The sequence below is a fragment of the Sorex fumeus genome, unplaced genomic scaffold, assembly GCF_029834395.1.
Source record: "Sorex fumeus unplaced genomic scaffold, SorFum_2.1 ptg000037l, whole genome shotgun sequence".
NCBI classification, from domain to species: Eukaryota; Metazoa; Chordata; class Mammalia; order Eulipotyphla; family Soricidae; genus Sorex; species Sorex fumeus.
Window position 1 is genome coordinate 20301187 of NW_026606094.1, and position 14537 is coordinate 20315723.

The 14537-nt window shown below is 42.9% G+C and overlaps 1 protein-coding gene across 2 annotated transcripts in view; it reads left to right on the forward strand.

The window, feature by feature from the left end:
* The first annotated feature begins 8153 nt into the window (after nucleotides 1-8153).
* Nucleotides 8154-14537, forward strand: part of IMMP2L (inner mitochondrial membrane peptidase subunit 2) — a 905603-nt gene continuing 899219 nt past the window's right edge. Inside the window, exons 1-2 of one of the 2 annotated variants that reach the window (XM_056118041.1) lie at nucleotides 8154-8216; nucleotides 8787-8859. The gene's annotated coding sequence lies outside the window, so the exon portion shown is untranslated. Of the gene's footprint in view, nucleotides 8217-8414; nucleotides 8435-8786; nucleotides 8860-14537 lie in introns of those variants that run through there. The other variant, XM_056118042.1, reaches the window with a different exon arrangement.

The window sequence follows — 14537 nt, forward strand, 5'->3', positions numbered from 1 at the left end:
CCATGGGTACATCCTGAGCACCACTGGGTATTGCCCCCAAACCAAAAACAGCAAAGGAAAGACCAAAAGAAAGAAAATATGTTAATTATACATTTTAATCTTTGTTTATTGATTTATTGTGATACTTTTGCAGTGTTGAAGATGGGACTTACAGTTCTATTGTCACACATGTGTAAAGCAAGTCACTGACCCTATTAATTACAGAGCTTCATCCTGACCCTGTTTGTAGGATAACATTGGTTTGTCCTTTCTCCCTGGCTGCAGGTAGCTTAGGTTTATTGGGTCACACCCATCACAGTGCTCCTGAGGCACTCCCATTCCTCTGTGTTTATCTTTAACCTCTTCTCTGTGCTCTGCTTCCCCAACCAGTCAATCACCTTTATCTCCAAATCAGACTCTGTTGACTTATAAGGTAATATCCATCTAAGGACTATGAATTTGTATTTGTAAGTGAAATATCGCTTTTTCTCTTCTCCTTATGTCCTTTGCATAGTTGCTTTAGAGCAATGTCCTTTTATATAGAAGGACACAAGAAGACAATTAAAGCTATGCTTTTGTAACTTGGGAGTTAATTGACTCTGAATAATATTTACTCCTGGATATCCATTTACTTGACTTAAACCTCAGTTGCCCTTAGTTCCTAGCACCACAAAGCAGGGTCCCGACAAGGGACTGGATGGACCCAGGGCAATCTGTGAGCTACCCTGGCACCGAAACAGGTCAGGCTAAGCGCCATAATACTTAACTATAAGTTAAGATCATGGTCATGGACAAATTCTGTCATGATCCAAAGAGTTATCAACTGAATTAGGACCCTGCTAGGATTAAGAAAGATTAATCTGGCCAGAGCACTGTAGTCAGGGATCTAGAGTGATGTCCCCAGGAGAGCCACCCTACAAGCTTAATGTATCTCTTACTGTGTCCATACAAAATGACTAATATTATTAAGAAGTAGAATTAAGATGAAAGTTTAAATGGTTGTTGGACAAAGGAAAGGGGAAAGAGACTCCTAGATGGTATTTTGCCCTTAGGCGGGTCATCTTGCTGGATGAGTATTTGTCCTAGAAGAAACTTTCCCTGGTGGGAAGGGCTTTTCATCTGTTGATTGTATGACCACACCTCTTTGTAGTTGCTACCCCCAGGGCTTGGAGGTAGATGTCTAGACCAAGACTGTGAGATGGAGTGCAGAGAGTCTAGCGTGGCGGACAGGAGGAGATGGGAATGAGGGGCAGTGTGAGACTGGAATGGGGAGTTTAGTGAGACTGAAATAGGCGTGTGGGGAGAGTGAAATAAATGGCAACTGTTCCCCAGCCACCTGGTGGCCCTGTTTCCTGCATTTGTTGGCGGGCAGGCCAGGGTGGGGAAGCAGCTCATGGCCAACGAACACACGTGGCAGGCAAGAGAGACCATGTCACCACTGCACTGCTCACTAATTTACTTTGTGATTACACACCTGTTGATTATGCATCTTCATCATGTGAATTCTTTGCTGTTTAATCATTCTTTTCAATTGGTTATTGCTAGAAGAGCTCATCTTTTTTGTTTCTTTTGATTTGGGTTTTGGTGTTTGGGCTACACCCAGAGGTCCTCAGGACTTAACTCCTAGTTCTGTGCTTAGGGGTCACTTTTAGCAGGGATAAAGGGACCACTAGTGGTACTGGAAACTGATGAGTGACTGTCACCTGCATGGGGAAAACCTTAACCCTTGGATTTTATCTCCAGCCAAGCCTCTGTTTTTCCCCATTTGCTGCTTTCTTCTGTTCCTATAAAATAGTTCGGGTACTTAGATGGTACTAAGGAAGAAAGGTTCAGTCTTAACCTGTGATATTACTGAGAGTGAGATAGTAAGTGAGATAGTTTTGCGGAGTAAGGAGTAGGAGATGTTCACTGGGCTTGATTTGAGGGGTGGGGTGTTGAGAGTGCCTCCAAGCAGTGCTCGGGGAATCTTGGAGTCACTCCTGGTGATAACTTGGAGTTTAGTGCTAGGCTTTTTGATGAGCTACCTCTTAGGCCAGGAGGTGCTCCCTAGGGACCACCAATACACCACCCATTGCCAGAGCTCAAACTGCATGAGTTCTGGTGCTTTGAGTTGTCTCCCCAGGCCTGGGTAGTGACTTTTAATACTTCTCTCATATTCTAGTTGACCAGACCTTTGAAATCCAACATGTATATTACCAGACCATGAGTCAAAGTATAGAGACTTCATTGAAAATATCTCTGATTGATTTTTATGATCAATTTGATTTTATGTTCTGGGAAGTTTCAATTTTTCCATTATTTATAAGATAACCTATAGACTAGGAAGAAAGGGCAGGAGAAAGAAGAAAGTCTTCTTTGGTTATTGCCCAAAATTATTCTATTACCACTTTTAAGGTGATATTGTTTCTGAAAATGTCGTCATTCGTCTCAGCTGGTGCTCTGGTTATTGACTAGTCACACAAGAGGCTGGCCTGTTCCCCAAGAGCAAAGAGCAACACATGAAGACTCTTTAGCGTTCAACAAAGTCACGATATCCTGCTTAGAATGTGTTAAGGCAAAGCTGACAGATTTGGACAGCAAAGAAACAGGGAACCATTCTTAAGATTCAGACAGTTTGTTACTTACTCAAACAGCAAAAGCTGATGATGTAGCCAAGAAGGCCAGCTCACAGAGTGACACAGAAACAAAAGAATTCAGAGATGACAGGACACTCTTTAGCCGAGAGTTATGTCCTGCTTCAGTTCAGCAGCTTTATAGCCTGCAGCTACGTCTTATGGAGAGCAAGGTAGAAAGTTTCATAGTTCATTAGAATCAAGGAGACAATGAGAAACCGTCTGAAGTCAGTCTTCCTAAGAGCTAGGGAGGAAATGAGACAGGGCCAGGGAGGAGCGCCTCTCAAACCTCCACTTGTGTTAGGGAAGATCAAAGGTCATTTCATCTAGCCTGAGGAAAACTGTCCTTAATCCTTGCTAAAAAAGGCAATGGAGCCGCTGAGCTGCAGGTGCAGTGCCAGGACTGGGAGGCAGAGATAGTTCCCTCCCTTCAGTTCCTCTATTGTAATTTTAGTGACTGATGTGAAGAAATTACTTCTTGAGGTGAAAAGATTAGGCAGAATGATTATTCCTGTATACAAACAAAAGAGGCTATAATAATAGGTCTTCACTATGCCTAGCACTATAGCACTGTCTTAGCATTAGCACTGTCTTCCCATTGTCCATCGATTTGCGCGAGTGGGCACCAGTGATGTCTCCATTGTGAGACTTGTTACTGTGTTTGGCATATTGAATACGCCACGGGGAGCTTTCCAGGCTCTTTGTGCAGGCGGGATATGCTTGGTAGCTTGCCGGACTTTCCGGGAATTGAACCCAAGGCCTCACACATACAAGACAAGTGTTCGAACACTGAACCCTATCCCTAATCCTTTTTTTTTTTCTTTATGGATCTTTTTGAACCAGGCCCGCAAGTGTTCCCAGCTTGGTCTCAGGGGACCATGAGGTGTTGGGAATAGAACCTGGGCCAGCTACTTGCAAAGCCTGTTTCAACCCTCTGAGACATTTTTCTAGTACTCCCTAATGTTTTTCTACACATGTATGTTTATCATGCTTTATGAAGGAAATGTTGACAAATGCGAGAAAGCCAACAGTAGATGAATGCAGTAGGGAACATTGCTGGTCTTTTCCCATTCAAGGGCAGTGTCTCCACGCAGCCTTGTTGGAATTTCTGTGTGACCATGTGCACACACTCTGGCACTTACGAGTTACACAATTGCAGCAGTGTTTTCCTTCCCTTTGTCCCTCCACACTCATCCTTCCCCTTCTCTGGGACTTTTCTAGAACTCTCTGTACCTATCGCCCAACATCACATACCCTTTTCCTCATTTAATATAAACTTTTTAATAATACCTTCTCCCAGGCACTATTTCCTAAGAAATCTGGACTAAAATAACCACTTATATCAACATTTAAATATTTATTATGACATTTGTTTTTGTGCCACATTGAGTAGTGGTCAGTGGTGACTACAAGCCCCCTGTATTGCTTCTAGCAGTGTCCTAGGGACTGTGAAGTGCCAGGACCGAACCTACCATTCTGCATGCAAAGCATACACATGGTGCTATCTCTCTGGGCCTGATCATTTTATTTTTTAAATTGAATCATCTTGAGATACACAGTTACAAAGTTGTTCATGATTGGGTTTCAGTCATACAATGTTCCAATATCCATCCCTTCATCAGTGCACATTTCCCACCACTAATGCCCCCAGTTTCTCTTCTGCTACTGCCCAGCCCCCATCGCCAGCCTGCCTTTATGGTAGACACTTCTCTCTCTCTCTCTCTCTCTCTCTCTCTCTCTCTCTCTCTCTCTCTCTCCTTTTGGGCATTATGACTTGCAAGATAGATACTGAGAGGTTATCATGTTTGTAACTTTATCTTCTTCCAGCACTCACTTCTTGTCTGGAATGATCATTTCCAACTACCATTGTCATAATGGACCCTTCTCTGTCCTAACCTTCACTCCACTTTTGGCAAGCTTCCAATCATGGGCCAGTCCTCCTGGCCCTCATTTCTTTTTCTATTTTTTTTCTTTTTGGGCCATACCTGGAGATGCACGGGGGTTACTCCTGGCTCATGCACTCAGGAACTACTCCTGGCTGTGCTTGGGGAACCATATGGGATCCTGGGAATCAAACCCATGTTGGCTGCATGTAAGACAAACGCCTTACCCACTGTGCTATCAATCCAGCCCCAGTGGCCCTCATTTCTACTGTCCTTGTGTATTAGTCTCATACTGTGCCTTTTTATATCCCACAAGTGAGTGCAATCATTCTATGTTTGTCCTCTCCTTCTGACTCATTTTATTAGCATGATACTTTCCATGTCCATCCATTTACAAGAAAATTTCATTACTGCACTTTTCCTGGCAGCTGTGTGGTATTCCATTGTGTAGATGTATCACAGTTGCTTGATCCAGTCATCTATTCTCAGGCACTTGGGTTGTTTTCAGATTCTGGCTATTGTGAACAGTACTGCAGTGAACATAGAAGTGCAGATGGCTTTTCTGCATTGTATTTTTGACCAGTAGGGCATATTCTTGGGAATGGTATTGCTTGATCATATGAAAACTCAGTTTCTAGTTTTTTTGAGGAATGCCCATATTGTTTTCCAAAAAGACTGGACCAGTCAACATTTCCACCAGTTATGAATGAGAGTTCTTTTCCTGTATCCGCTCTAGCACTGGGTGTTCTCAGTCCCGAATCCATAAGATGCTTAGAGAAAAACATAGACAGAGCCCTCCATGACATTGATATTAAGTGCATCTTCAAAGATGATACTCCACTGACCAAATAGGTTATAGCAAATAAAAACAAATGGGACTACATTAAAACCAAGAAGCTTCTAAACTTCAAAGGAAATGGTGACCAGGATAAGACAGTCCATGCAAGGGGAAAAATTATTTATCTAATACCCATCTGATGAGAGGTGATTATCAAAGATATATAAGGCACTGGTAGAACTTTACAAGGAAAAAAAATCCCACCCCATCAAAAAAAGGGGAGAGTAAATGAACAGAAACTTCCTCAAAGAAGAAATACAAATGGCCAAAAGGCACATAAAAAATGCTTTACATCACTAATTAGAGTTTTCAAAATCGTGGTCACTATTGGCAGGCTTTGGGGACCATATGGGGTGCTGGGGATCAAACCTAGATTAGACCAAGGCAAATGCCTCTTACCCACTGTACTGTATCTGTAGCCTATTAATTTGTTTCTAACAGTAGTATTCATTGCTTTTCTTGATGCTCATAAATTCCATCTTTGATCACAGGTCAGCCTTGATTTTGGTCTGTGATTCTTGACATACTGTTTTGTTGTTTCTGCTTTGTGACAAGTATTCTACGCTCACTTTGTGTCATTTCTATTGGACTTTAAGACATTTCTCTGAGTAGCCATACTTTCATTAAGATGTAAACTGTATTTCAAAATCCAAAATAATGACTCAAATGATCTTTTTGTACTAAAATAGAAGCTTGTATATCTAAAATTTTATTTCCTGGAAGTAATTTTTCAACTCAGTTATTTAGGCAGTAAATAAAATTGTAATTGCTTGTTTTATTTTTCACTTTAAGTCACTTCTAAATTATTTATGTAAAAAAAGTATACAATATTCATTATATGTATGCCCAAAACTGGGTTAATAACTTTATATCAATATTTTATTTTTCCAGATGGCACAATTTATGTTCAAAATTCCCTAAAACATAATTTGAAAATGAGAGGTATAAATAAAATTTTAAATGTTTTTGTATGTCTTCAAATAGCAATTAAATCAGTGCTGCTGGAGTAAAATCTTTGAAAAAACTTTCAGACGTGATAGCTCTATATGAGTTGTCAGATTTAAGTTTTAGGTTATATCACAAGTTAAGGGCCATAATTTCAGGTGTTAGTGGGTGGGAACATACCATATTGATATAAATGAAATGCAAAATACCACTTGGCAGGGATTTTCAAAGTGCAATCCTGGGACGTATAAGGTCTGTTCTTTTTAAGTGGCAGTTGCAAAAGTTCCCCTTTTTTTCTGCTATGAATTTGCATGAGGGCCAAAATTTTTTCATAACATTAGCTACCACAACATACCACAGCAGAGTAAATAAATGCAGCAGAATCTGAATGTGAGAATCTGGCTGTTTCTGTAGTTAAACACGAAAGAGATTTTCATACACAGATACACACATACACACACACACCTATTTTTTTTTACTGAGTTTTAAAAAAGTGGTCACAAAAATGTTCTTTATAGCACCATATTATGGTTTACTATTTTAAAAGTGGTAAACTAATTTCTAAAATATTTAATACCATAAATATAGGCTATCTAACTCACATAACTAAGATCCTATAAGACCCTTGATTATTTTCAATATAGTAAAGAGAGCTTGAGATTAAAAACACTGAGAATTATTTGCTGTTTTGTACTGTTGCCTTGCTCGCAGCCCACCGGGCCAACTGGAGTTCAATTCCTCCACCCCTCTCAGGAAGCTGGGCAAGCTACCAAGAGAATCTCCCCTGCACAGCAAAGCCTGGCAAGCTACGCAAAAGGTATTCAATGTGCCAAACACAGTCTCACAATGTTACTGGGCCCAATTGAGCCGGGAGGACGGTGACAGTGACAGTGACTATTTGCTATTGTTTTTGTTTACATGATCTCTTTGAATATTAGGCACGATACCTAGCCATAATCTAGAAAGAATAAAATCACTTCAGAACATGATTTCCAGCCCCCCCCCCCCCCACCTTGACAGCATTAATGCTATATACGGGTCTGCACCCGAGGACAATTTGTATTTTAATGCCACACATAAGTCAAACAGCCAAGAATCTAATGAATTTGAAGAAAACGGGGGTGTTTTTACCAACACTTCTTCAAAATCTCCAACATCTAATGAATTTGAAGAAAACGGGGGTGTATTTACCAACACTTCTTCATTTTTAATAAACGATTAGACAAGTTTAATAGAAAGGACAAAACTCTAGAGTTTTATCTGCACCGACCCTCCTACAATCAATACCCCAGAGGCCAGTGGTAATTTTAGGACAATTATTGAACCTTCATACAACTACATATATGGATCATTAGTCCTAGAACCTGTATTTTATATAAGGGGTCACTCTCGGTGTTGGCTACTTTAAAGGCGTTCGACATATAGTGCCACGTGAAAAACCCTGTGTGCTTTGCCTCTTTAGTTGCACGGTCAAGTGATCGCTGGGGTCTCTTTCCTGAGCAGTGAAGCAAGGAGGAGCTGAAGACTCCAGAAACCTGCTGCTCTGTGATTAGCAGCAGCAGAGCTGAACTTGGAGTAAGCTACATCTCTGCCTTAGCCCGCGAACCCCCCACCCCTAACATTTTGGTGCCCCACCCAGCGCTACTGAGGACCTACTCTAGACTCTACCCTCAGGCACACTGGCGGGCTCGGAGGAAGCTACGGGGAGCCCAGGGTGGAACCTGGGGCGGCCGCGTACGTAGCCCGCGCCCTGCCCACGGTCCAATCCGCCGGCACGCGCTTGATCGCTGATTCAGTCGCTGGATCCACACCGGGTTTTGGGTGTAGCCACGGGCGCGCGGTTTCCGTCGGGGGCGGAGCTTCGCGGCTCCCCGCGCGCCTGGAGGTGGGGGCGGGGCTTGCCGCCGGTGGAAGGCGGGGCCTGGCCAGGGACTTCCCCAGGGCCGCGCTGCGCAGCGGGTGCGGAGGGCGGACCCCTAGCGGCGGGTGGGGGGCCCGGGATGGGGGGTGGAGGGGCCGGCTAGTGTGGTGCTGGCTGGAGGTGGGATTCTATAGGGCCGGGTGAGCGCTCGAGAGCAGTGCCTTGGTGGTCCCTGGGCTTGGGACCTTAACGGGCTGCGGCGCCCGAGCGGGGCTGGCGGGGAAGCTCGTGGGCCCCGCGCGGGTCCCGGGCTTGTGTACGTGCGCGTGTGGGTCGGGGCCCCTCGCCCCGGACACCCCCACCCTGCCTAGTCCACCGCCTCTGGCGGGCTCGGGTGGGAGTCCAGCGACAGGCCACCCAGACACCCAGTGCGGAGTTGGCTCGACTCTTGGGAGCCCGAGGGTCGCCCCCAGAACATGCCCCCGCTTGGTCCGTCTTAGGGGAGCCCACCCTCCTCCCTCTTCCTACCCTTCCCCCACCCCCAAGCACTGGGTTTTTGAGAAAGCACCAGGGGTGACCGTCTGGAAGTGACTAGCTTAGGTGGTGGGAATTCCTGAGGCTTGAGCGTCAGAACTTAAAACCACGTGTCTTGTCATTTTCACTTTTAGGGTTTTGGCCAAATTGGGCGAGGGCACACTATAAGCACTTACCCCTTCTCACCGAGGAAGAGCGGGAGAAAGGGTAAGTAAGGAATGATCCGGGTGGAAGGAGATAGAGCTGTCCAGGGGGCTAGCCAGGGGAGGGGGTCTAGATGCAGAAATGTATCCCCCCCCTTCCTGTGGGCGGGGGGGGGGGTGGAGTGTCTGGGTTTACATGCCACATTGAGTCAGGAACTGGAGTATCAACTTCAAGGGTCTCTAAGGCTCCAAGCCCCAGGTGTCGTGACCCCCACCTCCCCCGCCCAGGCTCAGCCTTTGACTGTTTGGCCAGGATCCCTCACTGACGTGGACAGTGAACTGGTCATCTCTGTTTCTCTTAGCAGAGAGTTGGTCTTGGGCTTCTGTCTCTTATAGCTCCTTAAATAGTATTGAAGAATCATGCGCCTGCTTGATAATCAAGAATCCTGCGCCTCCCCCTTATAAGAATCTACACTCTTGACAAGGACACCTCTACGCCCCCCCCCCCCCCCCCCCCGCCCCCAGAACCCAGTTATGAAGCATACGCTAACTTCATAGCAGTATCCACAAGTGTTGAAGTTCTTTGGGGATCTCAGGAGTGGACTCTTGGGAAGGGGTAGAGGATGTGCTGAGAAATAACTGGGCTGGGCTTAATTTTTCCATCTCTTGACTTTAGCTTTTAATACCCTTTCACCAACATTGTGTCCACTTACTGAAAAGTTGCCAGACAGCACATTAATGTTGTTGCAGATTTACTGTGATTTAAAGTTAACGTTCTGGTTAGTCACCAGCAAGAAAGTAGCCAACCACGTTCTAGGATACTTAGACAAGGGGAATTGTTTTCTGTGGCCATTTTTGGCTGCCTGTTTCCTCGCCTTGTTTGTATACAAGGGGCATATGTGATTTACTTTTAAAAACTCAGAAAATACTCATGGATATTTTAATGGAGTCAGTAGATTCTTCTTTCCCTAGACTGTTTGAGATGGTTATTTGTGGATCTTAACTGTTCAGTGTTAATCCAGAAGACCTTCCCTGTCTTATTCACTCTAGTAAACTGTGGGTCCCTGCTGTATTGTGTGTGTGTGTGTGTGTGTGTGTGTGTGTTTGTGTGGTGGTGGGGGGTTGTTTTTTCAATTTTGTCGTACTTTTGATAATAGACTTTCAATGATGACAAACTACTGTATGTCCTTTAATGGCTACTGTTATAGTCACTTGTTAGTATATAAATATGCTGGTATACTCAGATGAGGATGATTATTTGTGTTGTTCCCTAAGAATGATCTAAGAAACCACCAGAGTATTAAGGATGATGCATTTAGGAGAATATTAAAGGAGACTCTTCACTTACACTGGCTACTGTGCACTTAGCTTCATTTGTATTTGAAATGAAAAAAGTTGGCCTTGTTTTCAACATAGTTAAAAAAATTATTCAGAATGGAAGCTTGCAGGTATATAGCTATAAATGCATTTTCTCAGATAACAACTAGTGCCTGTTTCTTTTGTATATGTATGAGTTTTTGTGTGTTTATGTACACGCATTACTGCTTACTAAATTTATATGTTTTACCTCTATATATACTTTTTACTATCTTTTCCATTCCAAATCTTCATGCCAGAGCAGCATGTATATCTTCTAACATCCTTCAGACCCTGACCTGAATCCTGTAACTTATTAGCTCGACCACTTTGGGCAGTTAAAACTTCACTGCTCCTTAAGTTATCATCTGTCAAAACAGAACAATGAGTAAGACAATATAAGAATTGATGCCTACCATACAAATCCTAACTTAATTTCCCTGTTTCTCTATCTCCCATCAAGTTGTTTTGATCTTTCCAGTTGATTATGGAAAGCAATCAACTGCTTAATTTCCTAGTGGTGCTAAGCCTCTTGGGTATTTGCATTGACACCAGTGATCATCTGTGATATCTCATTCAGGTGGAGCACCTCATGTGGCTCAAATTTCCCCTAGTGGAGCATTCCACAGCCTTGCCCTCAAGGTTGTCAGGTTGAAAAATGAAGGGGAAGACTTTCTATAATGTGTTAAAAATAAACTGAACTCTGATATTGTTGCCAGAGTGAAAAAGACATACTATCACATTCAGGGGAATACTTTTTTTAATGTGAGATTTCTATTTCAGAAATGCCTTTGGTTTTTTAAGGATTACAATAAAAATGTTGATGCTTCATGTCCAAACTGTCATGATTTTGCCAAGTTGTGGGCTTAATATATAGCTAAGCTGTGTATTAAGTATATCTAATACTTCTCTGGAGCCAAAAAAAGACAAATCCACAGACATCTGATTTCACACCAGACATCTGGTTTCACTTTGCTGAGTAGTACATTTTGTCAGTAGATTATAGGCATATCAGCTGTACTCCTGTACCTTGTGGCATTTCTGTCATATGCTCTAGTCTGTAGGGTTTAGTATGATGTTTTATTCAAATGACAGCGCACTGTAAATGAACACCTGGTTAGATAACCATATCTCCCACAGGTGTCTCCACTATCATTGTTATTACAAGTTAACAAGGCAAAATTGTTTCTCTCCTTGGTGATTTTTGTGTACGTCTGGAAGAAAGTATTCTTTGAAAAAGGCTCAGGTGCCCACTGTAGTCTATACATTTTTTTGTCATTTATTTGGAATGTTGAACAATGGCTGGAGCAATAGCACAGCAGGTAGGGTGTTTGCCTTGCACGCGGCCGACCGGGTTCGATTCCCAGCATCCTGTATGGTCCTTGAGCACTGCCAGCAGTAATTCCTGAGTGCATGAGTCAAGAGTAACTCCTGTGCAACACCAGGGGTGACCCAAAAAGCGGGAAAAAAAAAAGAAAAAAAATGTTGAGAATGTTTTAGGGGCTGGAGCAATAGCACACTGGGTAAGGCGTTTGCCTTGCACGCAGCCGACCTGGGTTGATTCCTCCACCCCTTTTGGGGAGTCCAGCAAGCTACCGAGAGTATCTCACCCACACGGCAAAGTCTGGCAAGCTCCCCATGATGTATTCAATATGCCAAAAAGAGTAACAAGTCTCACAATTTGTTGAGAGACGTTATTGGTGCCCGCATGAGCAAATCGATGAACAACAGGAGGATAGTGGTGCAGTGCTACAGTTGAACAATGTAGTTATAAGAATAAAATAACAAATTGCATTTAGGTTTCCAGATCTGGAGTCTAAGCTTTAAAAAATGTTTACAAGTGTTTTTGAGAATAATGTATTTGGAACTTAATCTAAAGTGACTGCACTGCATACTTCCTTCCATTTTGAAGTAGCCAGGATATGAAGATACTCTGTCATTTCTGGGCTTAGGGAAAGGTGCTGTCAGTGGGTGATCAAGTATACAAATGTCTCATCTGAAAAATGGGGTGATAACTTTTGATTACTGTGAGGTTTGGTATTTGTAAAGTAGCACAATATGTGGTTGAAAATAGTTTAATTTTCCTTCTTTTAGACCCTAGCCATAAAAACTTTTCTCTCTTACATATCAATCCTATACACTTACTAGACTGTTGGCTCTGGCCCAGAGAAATTTCCCATAGAATCTGGGATTTGGTAGGAAGGACTGGAAAAAGAATATGGAAAATAATGACAAAGGGGAGAAATGTTAAACTGAGAGAAGGTGATAGGTTTTTGCTCAGTTGATTACTTGATTTTTCAGAAAGAACCCTTTTATCTGTAGATAAACTCCTAAGTCCAGTGTTACTTTTTTTGGCGGCAGCCGGGGGTGGGGGGGGGGGTGTTCACCATTATATTCCCTTAAGTTCTGAATTTTTCTTTCTGTATTAAAAATTCAGACCTTTCCCCTATCCTCCCCCCTCCACACACACACACACACACTCCACCCACCACCTTTTTTGCTCTTTTGGTGGCTTGCAGCTTTTAAAAAATATTTATTTTTATAACTATATATGTGCAGTAACTCTGCTGAAGATAAGATGAGAAATGACCTTGATTAAGGAACTTATAGTCAAGTGAGACAATAGACATCTTGGTCAACGACTCAGTTATTATATTCTGTTGACCATAATATAAATAGTGCCAGTGCAAAGGTAGTATAGCAGAAGCCCTTGGTCCTTGATGGGAATGGCAGCCGTCATTGCCTTTAAGTTAAGTCTTGAAGGGCGAATGTGATTGGGCATCTTGACAAGCAGCAGAGAGCATTTTTTAGGGGGAGCTCTTAGTATGAGTAGTTGTGTATGGCATTATGAAAGTACAGCATGTCCAGGAATTATATGGGCATCAGTTATTGGAGCGTGAAGGGCAGAGTCGTGAGTGAAAGGAAATGAAACTGAAGAGCTAATTCCTCGCACGCTTGATCCCCCGAGAGCCATCGAAGAAGTGTGAGTGACCTGAAAGGTCACTTTGAAAGTGGTGTGCTTGGAAAATTGAGGGTGGGATTGGGTGGGGTGTGCAATATGGCAAGTTTGGAAGCCAGAGCAGATAGTTCATTAGTAGGGAGAAAAGGAGGTTGAAAGAGTAGAAGTAGCGGAGATAGAGGAGAAATGAGCACACTTAGGGAAAATGTTTTGAAGGAGAAATGACTCATCTTTATGACTGAATGTGAAATAAGTGTGAGGCTGAGGAGGCTACAATGAGAGGACGAAGAGAACAGGAAACAAGGAGGAACCTCAGCTTCAATTTTACTGCAGGTCCCATCATATCAAAACTAGAGTTTGAGATACTTGTGTCTCTGTGCTTTTGGGATCCTGGTATATTAGTTTAGTCATATAATAGGTGATATTACAACAAGGCAACTGAACTTCAAATCAAGAGACTGATTTCCAGATGTGGCTTTTTCTATCACATACTTTGTATGTGATAGTAGGTAATTGGGTTTCTCTGAGCTTCATATGTGAAACTGGATTGTGCTCCAGATTGCTTTGTAACATGAAAAACCTTGTAGCAGGACACACTTACCTCAGTGTTGCTTTGTTGTGGGTCAGCAATGAGGGTGGCTCCGGCACATGGGAGGTGGTTGGAGGTGCAGCGTGGAAGGCAGATCTGGGCTGAAGGATTCACTTGTGGACTACTACTGTAGTTCTCACGGTTCTTCTCCAGGATGAGTTTAATCTGGGGCTGTCCTCATGTCTTGAAAGCTGTCTTCTTCAGGAAGGCAAGGAGGATGCCTCTGGTGCATTTATGACCTTATGTTATAGGTCAACCATCACCATTTTTTGTCTTCTATTGAATTCACAGGCCAGTCCTGATTCAGTATGGGGAAGAACACAACAGAAAGACACCATGCAGTCACTGGGGACCCTCTTGGCAACTAGAGTAACAACTTCTTGTTGTTGCTTTGAGTTTTAGTGAAGAATTTTATGTCTTTTATCTTTTTCCATTTTTTTTTTGGATTTTTGGCCATACCAGGTGATGCTCAGGGTTTACTCCTAGCGGGGTTCAGGGGACCATATGGAGTTCTGGGGATTGAACCCAGGTTGGCTGCATGCAAGGCAAGTGCCCTAACTACTGTACAATCTATCCAGCCCCAGAATGTGTATTTTATTTATCTTTTATTATGTCAACATTGATTTATAAGATTTTTATTTATTTTAGTGGTATAATTTCACACCTTTGTTCTTACCCAATGCCTACCACCAAAGTATACCCCAACTCTGTTCATTGTATCCCTTCTATCCCTCATCTCTCTCTCCCTTTGGTAGCCTCAGTTCTATCATCAGAGTCTAAGGGTTTCTTTCATTTCGCTTTGTCTTATACCGTTGCTTTATTTCTTTACTGAGCGAAT